Consider the following 8,248-nt stretch of genomic DNA (forward strand, 5'->3'; position numbering starts at 1 on the left):
ATCTGGCCACAAGCTTGGATTATATCCATAAGACAATGGCAACTGGTCTCTAACAGAGAGCTAAAAAGAATCCTAGAACGGACTGTGATAGCCCGAAGAAAGGATTGGGCAAAGAGCTTGGATGATGCTCTGTGGGCATACAGAACAGCATTCAAGACTCCTATAGGAACCTCCCCATACCAACTGGTATATGGGAAGGCCTGTCATTTGCCTGTGGAACTGGAACATAAAGCCTACTGGGCAACCAGATTCCTAAACATGGATGCACAGTTAGCTGGTGTAAAAGATTGCTCCAGCTAAATGAGCTAGAGGAGTTCAGACTCAATGCCTTTGAAAATGCAAAAATTTATAAGGAAAAGGCAAAGAAATGGCATGACAAGAAGTTGTCAACCAGAGTCTTTGAGCCAGGACAAAAAGTTCTGCTCTTCAACTCTAGGCTCAGACTGTTTCCAGGAAAACTCAAATCCCGTTGGAGGGGTCCGTATGTGATTACAGGAGTGTCACCATATGGATATGTTGAGCTTCAGGATATTGATTCTGACAAGAAGTTCATTGTTAATGGACAGAGAATAAGCATTATCTTGAAGGAAACTTTGAGCAGGAATGCTCAAAACTGAGGCTTGAGTGATTCTCAGTGAAAGTCCAGCTAAAGACAGTAAAGAAGCGCTTGCTGGGAGGCAACCCAGTCATTAGGAGGTTATATGATTAGTTCTTACAGAGGCAAATATCAAAATGAAGGAATTCACAGAGTTACAGAAGGATTCAGCTCAAAAACAGAGAAAATGAGCTTACTGGCGAAAAAAAACGCCAGTAAGGGGCATTTTGGGCGTTAAACGCCAGAATGGGTACCATTCTGGGCGTTTAACGCCAGGAATGGTGCCATTTTGGGCGTTAAACGCCAGAATGGGCACCATTCTGGGCGTTTAACGCCAGGTGTGCAGCATCTTGGGCGTTTTGAAAAACGCCCCAGTGATAAAGGCTTCTGGCGTTTAACGCCAGCCAAGGCACCTGGCTGGGCGTTAAACGCCCAAAAGGGGTGCCAATTGGGCGTTAAACGCCAGAATGGGTGCCATTCTGGGCGTTTAACGCCAGAAAGGTGGGGGACCACATTTTTGTTTTCAACTCAAATTTTTTCAAACTTCCTCTTTTTACCCATACTCTTCTACATAAATGCACTTCAACCTTTCATCATTCACTTTAAATCTTCACAATCAAACCATTCTTCAAATCTATTTCAAATTAATCCCAATCTTCTTCAAAACTCACCATTTTCTCAATTTTTTTCACAATCTTCTCAAATCTCCTTTCAAATCTCTCTTTTTTTTTCGAAATACTCTCCCTCACCTTATAAATTCGTGTTTTGCTTCCTCATTACACCACACCATTCGAATTTCCTCTTCCTCTCTCTCTCTTCTCTCCTTTCTTCTCTTTTTGCTTGAGGACAAGCAAAACCTCTAAGTTTGGTGTGCTTTTCCGTGATCACTAAGCAAGATTCATCAAGATCATGGCTCCTAAGGGAAAACAAACCAACTCAAGAGGAAAGAAAGAGACTAATCCAAAGAATCTTTGGAATCAAGAGAAGTTCTTAACCAAAGAACATGAAGACCATTATCACAAAATAATGGGTCTGAGGTTAGTGATCCCGGAAGTTAAATTTGATCTGAAAGAAGATGAATATCCAGAGATCCAAGAGCAAATTCGAAACAGAGGATGGAAAGTTCTGACCATCCTGAAATAAAGGTTGGAAGGAACATGGTTCAGGAATTCTACTCTAATCTGTGGCTAACGGATAAGCAGAGAATGACTGGAACTGCTTACCATACCTACAGAACCATGGTCAGAGGGAAAGTTATGTACTTCCATCTGGACAAAATAAGAGAAATCTTCAAACTACCTCAACTGCAAGATGATCCTGATTCCTTCAATAGGAGGATGGTGAGAGTAGATAAAGGGTTGGATCAAGTTCTAGAGGACATATGCCTCCCTGGGACTAAGTGGATAACTAATTCAAAGGGTGTCCCAAACCAACTCAAGAGGGGAGACCTCAAGCCAATTGCAAGAGGGTGGCTAGACTTTATTGGGCGTTCCATATTGCCCACTAGCAACCGTTCTGAGGTCACCATCAAGAGGGCAGTGATGATTCATTGCATTATGCTTGGAAAAGAAGTGGAGGTCCATCATGTGATTGCTTGTGAGATCTATACAATTGCAAATAAGAATTCCACTGTAACCAAATTGGCTTATCCAAGCCTAATCTCCTTGCTCTGTAAACAGGCTGGGGTGAAGATGGGAGCAGATGAGTTCATACCTATTGAACATCCAATCACCAAGAAGTCAATGGAAGGACAAGGGGCGTGAACTCCAAGAAACGCCAAAAGCTCTCATCTCAAGTTGAGGGAGCATCCACTTCTCAAAATCAAGGTTGTTGAGTCCTAACTCTGTGAAAACCTCTATCATTAGGAGCCTATGTTTTTGTTTTTATTTTTCGTTTTTTTTTAGTTTCATTTTATATCTATTTTTTTTAGTCTTATTTTAATTCATAATTAATAAAATTGAAATTTTATGCCTTAAAGATATGAATGTCCTATGAATCCATCACCTCTCTTAAATGAAAAATGCTTTAATCACAAAAGAACAAGAAGTACAGGATTTCAAAATTTATCATTGAAACTAGTTGAATTAGTTTGATGTGGTGACAATACTTTTTGCTTTCTGAATGAATGCTTGAACAGTGCATATGTCTCTTGAATTTGTTGTTTTGAGAATGTTAAAAATATTGTTGGCTCTTGAAAAAAGGAGGAAAAAGAGAATTGTTATTGAGGATCTAAAAAATCATTAGACTGATTCTTGAAGCAAGAAAAGCAGTGGATACAAAAAAAAAAAAATTCGAAAAAAAAAAGAAAAGAGAAGAAGAAAAGAAAAAGAAAAAGAAAGAAATAAAGTTGTGATCCAAGGCAACAAGAGTGTGCTTAAGAACCTTGGACACCTCTAATTGGGGACTTTAGCAAAGCTGAGTCACAATCTGAAAAGGTTCACCCAATTATGTGTCTGTGGCATGAATGTATCCGGTGGTAATACTGGAAGACAGAGTGCTTTGGGCCACAGCCAAGACTCATACACTAGCTATGTTCAAGAATCATTATGCTCCACTAAGAGAATCAATAACACTATCTGAGTTCTGAGTTCTTATAGATGCCAATCATTCTGAACCTCAAGGGATAGAGTGAGATGCCAAAACTGTTCGGAGGCAAAAAGCTACTAGTCCCGCTCATCTAATTGGAACTATGTTTCCTTGATATTTTGGAGTCTATAGTATATTCTCTTCTTTTTATCCTATTTTGATTTTCAGTTGCTTGGGGACAAGCAACAATTTAAGTTTGGTGTTGTGATGAGCGGATAATTTGTATGCTTTTTGGCATTGTTTTCAGTATGTTTTTAGTATGATTTAGTTTGATTTTAGTATATTTTTATTAGTTTTTAGCTAAAATTCACTTTTCTGGACTTTACTATGAGTTTGTGTGTTTTTCTGTGATTTCAGGTATTTTCTGGCTGAAATTCAGGGTCCTGAGCAAAAATCTGATTCCGAGACCAAAAAGGACTGCAGATGCTGTTGGATTCTGACCTCCCTGCACTCGAAGTGGATTTTCTGGAGCTACAGAAGCCCAATTGGCGCGCTCACAACGGCGTTGGAAAGTAGACATCCTGGGCTTTCCAGCAATATATGATAGTCCATACTTTGCCCAAGATTTGATGGCCCAAACCGGCGCTCAAAGTCACCCTCAGAAATTCCAGCGTTAAACGCCGGAACTGGCATAAAACTTGGAGTTAAACGCCCAAACTGGCATGAAAGCTGGCGTTTAACTCCAGAAAAGGTCTCTACACGAAATTGCTTCATTGCTCAGCCCAAGCACACACCAGGTGGACCCAGAAGTGGATTTTTACGTCATTTACTCATTTCTGTACACCCTAGGTTACTAGTTTACTATTAATAGGATCTTTTGACATTGTATCAGGACCTTTTGATGACCTTATGACATTTTTACACATTTTCTTCCACAGCATGAGTCTCTAAACCCCATGGTTGGGGGTGAGGAGCTCTGCTGTGTCTTGATGGATTAATGCAATTACTACTGTTTCTCATTCAATCATGCTTGCTTCCATTCTAAGATAATACTTGTTCTTAATCCGGATGAATGTGATGATCTGTGACAATCATCATCATTCTCAACTATGAACATGTGACTGACAACCACCTCCGTTCTACCTTAGATTAAGTAGTTATCTCTTGGATTCTTTAATCGGAATCTTCGTGGTATAAGCTAGACTGATGGCGGCATTCAAGAGAATCCGGAAGGTCTAAACCTTGTCTGTGGTATTCTGAGTAGGATTCAATGACTGAATGACTGTGGCGTGCTTCAAACTCCTGAAGGCGGGGCGTTAGTGACAGACGCAAAAGAATCACTGGATTCTATTCCGGCCTGATTGAGAACCGACAGATGAATTCCGCTATGCTGTGACAGAGCATATGCAATCGCTTTCACTGAGAGGATGGGAGGTAGCCATTGACAACGGTGAAACCCTACATACAGCTTGCCATGGAAGGAGACTTGCGTGTTTGAAGAAGAAGACAGTAGGAAAGCAGAGATTCAGAAGATGGAGCATCTCCAAACCTCAACCTATTCTCCATTACTGCAAAAACAAGTAATCATTTCATGTTCTTTTGCTTTTCACAATCAATCCTGAAAATTTCTGATATCCTGACTAAGATTTACAAGATAACCATAGCTTGCTTCAAGCCGACAATCTCTGTGGGATCGACCCTTGCTCACGCAAGGTATTACTTGGACGACCCAGTACACTTGCTGGTTAGTTGTGCGGAGTTGCAAAAGTGTGATTGCAATTTCGTGCACCAAGTTTTTGGCGCCGTTGCCGGGGATTGTTGAGTTTGGACAACTGACGGCTTATCTTGTTGCTTAGATTAGGACTTTTTTTTTTATTTTTGTTGGTTTAGAGTCTTTTAGTTGAGTCTAGTTTCATATTCTAAGTTTGGTGTCAATTGCATGCTTTTGTTTTTCTTTTGATTTTCGATTTTTGCATGTTTTTAGTCCCTTTTTTATTCATAAAAATTCTAAGTTTGGTGTCCTCTTTGTGTTTTTCCCTTAAAAATTTTCGAAAATTTTGTGTTTGATTTTCTAAAATTTTAAGTTTGGTGTCTTTTTGTTGTTTTTCTCTTTCCTCTTTTTAAAAATCAAATCTTTTTCATAAAATTTTTTCAATCATATCTTTTTAATTGCTGTTTTCAAAATCTTTTTGATTAACTAATTGATTCAGTTCTCAATTTGCTTTGATCTTGTTTGCCTTTTGATTTTCGAATTATTTTCTTTCTTTTTCTTCAATTTTCTTTTATTTTATTTTATTTTTTTCGTTTAGTTCAAAAAAAAAAACAAACAAACAAAATTTATCTCTCTGCAATCATTATCATTTCCCTTTTGTCCATTATGGACATAAGTGGGATCAATCAGTCCAAAAGGACTCTGGGGTCATATGCTAACCCCATTACAGCTGCATATGGGAGTAGCATCTGTACACCTCCCATCAAAGCAAGCAGCTTTGAACTAAATCCTCAACTCATTATCATAGTGCAGCAAAACTGCCAGTATTCTGGTCTTCCACAGGAAGAACCTACTGAGTTTCTGGCACAGTTTTTACAAATTGCTGACACAGTACATGATAAAGAGGTTGATCAGGATGTCTACAGACTATTACTATTTTCATTTGCTGTAAAAGATCAAGCTAAAAGGTGGTTGAATAACCAACCTATAGCAAGCATAAAGACATGGAAACAGTTGTCAGACAAATTCCTGAATCATTTTTACCCTCCTAAGAGGATGACACAGCTAAGGCTGGACATCCAAGGCTTTAAACAAGAGGATAATAAATCCCTTTATAATGCCTGGGAGAGGTATAGAGGTATGCTCAGAAAATGTCCCTCTGAAATGTTTTCAGAGTGGGTACAGTTAGACATTTTCTACTATGGGCTTACAGAAAAGGCTCAGATGTCTTTAGACCACTCAGCTGGTGGATCTATACACATGAGGAAGACAATTGAAGAAGCTCAAGAGCTTATAGACACTGTTGCTAGAAACCAATATTTGTATTCTAGCAATGAGTTCTCTCCAAAAGAGGAAGTCATGATAGTAGTCACTGACCCTAATCCTCAAGAACAGATAAATGAGCTTAATCAACAATTGCTCCTGATGACAGAACAGTTAGCAGACTTTAAAGAGATGCTCTATGAAACTAAAGTTGCTAACAAGAGCATAGAACTGCAGTTGAATCAAGCAAAACAGCAAATATCTAAACAGATAACAGAGGAATGTCAAGCAGTTCAATTGAGGAGTGGAAAGACCCTGAATAACACTGCTCAAAAGAGTAAAAAGCCAAACAAGGAACAATTGACAGAGGATAACCAAACCACTGTTCAAAATCCCTCTGAGGACAATAAGAGCCCAGAGAGGAATGTTATTGGCGTTCAAACGCCAGAAAGGGAAGGAAAGTTGGCGTTAAACGCCCATTCCTTGCCCAGTTCTGGCGTTCAAACGCCAGAAAAGGGGGAAAAGTTGGCGTTAAACGCCCAATTTCCTCCCAATCCTGGCGTTCAGACGCCTAGGGAGAATCAGACACCTGAGAGTGCTGACAGTAATCCCTCTAACAAGGCTTCTTCAACCACTTCTGTAAGGAATAAACCTGCAGCATCTAAGGTTGAAGAATATAAAGCCAAGATGCCTTATCCTCAAAAACTCCGCCAAGCGGAACAGGATAAGCAATTTGCCCGCTTTGCAGACTATCTAAGGACTCTTGAAATAAAGATTCCGTTTGCAGAGGCACTTGAGCAAATACCTTCTTATGCTAAGTTCATGAAAGAAATCTTAAGTCATAAGAAGGATTGGAGAGAAACTGAAAAAGTGTTTCTCACTGAAGAATGCAGTGCAGTCATATTAAAAAGCTTACCAGAAAAGCTTCAAGATCCAGGAAGCTTTATGATACCATGCACATTAGAAGGTGCTTGCACTAAGACAGCTCTATGTGATCTTGGAGCAAGCATCAATCTAATACCTGCATCCACTATCAGAAAGCTTGGGTTGACTGGAGAAGTCAAACCAACCCGGATATGCCTCCAACTTGCTGATGGCTCCATTAAATACCCATCAGGCATAATTGAGGACATGATTGTCAAGGTTGGGCCATTTGCCTTTCCAACTGACTTTGTGGTGCTGGAAATGGAGGAGCACAAGAGTGCAACTCTCATTCTAGGAAGACCCTTCCTAGCAACTGGACGAACTCTCAATGATGTACAAAAAGGGGAAGTAACCTTGAGGGTCAATGAGGATGAGTTCAAGTTGAATGCTGTAAAAGCCATGCAGCATCCAGACACACCAAATGACTGCATGGGCGCTGACATTATTGACTCTCTGGTAGAAGAGATCAATATGGCTGAGAGCCTAGAATCAGAGCTTGAGGACATCTTCAAAGATGCTCAACCTGATCAAGAAGAACTAGAGGAGGCAAAGGAATTTTTGAAAATTCCTCAGGAGGAGGATAAGCCTCCCAAGCCTGAACTCAAACCACTACCACCATCCCTGAAATATGCATTTCTGGGAGAGGGTGACACTTTTCCAGTGATTATAAGCTCTGCTTTAAAATCACAGGAAGAGGAAGCACTGATTCAAGTGCTAAGGACACACAAGACAGCTCTTGGGTGGTCCATAAGTGATCTTAAGGGTATTAGCCCAGCTAGATGCATGCACAAGATCCTATTGGAGGATAATGCCAAACCAGTGGTCCAACCACAGAGGAGGCTAAATCCTGCCATGAAGGAGGTGGTGCAGAAAGAGGTCACTAAATTACTAGAGGCTGGGATTATTTATCCTATTTCTGATAGCCCCTGGGTGAGCCCTGTCCAAGTTGTTCCCAAAAAGGGAGGCATGACAGTGGTTCATAATGAAAAAAATGAACTGGTTCCTACAAGGACAGTCACAGGGTGGCGCATGTGTATTGACTACAGAAGGCTCAATACAGCCACCAGAAAGGATCATTTTCCTTTACCATTCATAGACCAAATGCTAGAAAGACTAGCTGGCCATGATTATTACTGCTTTTTGGATGGCTATTCAGGCTACAACCAAATTGCAGTAGATCCTCAGGACCAAGAGAAAACAGCATTCACTTGCCCTTCTGGCGTGTTTGC

Source organism: Arachis hypogaea, chromosome 5 (genome assembly GCF_003086295.3).
Source record: "Arachis hypogaea cultivar Tifrunner chromosome 5, arahy.Tifrunner.gnm2.J5K5, whole genome shotgun sequence".
In the NCBI taxonomy this organism is placed as follows: Eukaryota; Viridiplantae; Streptophyta; class Magnoliopsida; order Fabales; family Fabaceae; genus Arachis; species Arachis hypogaea.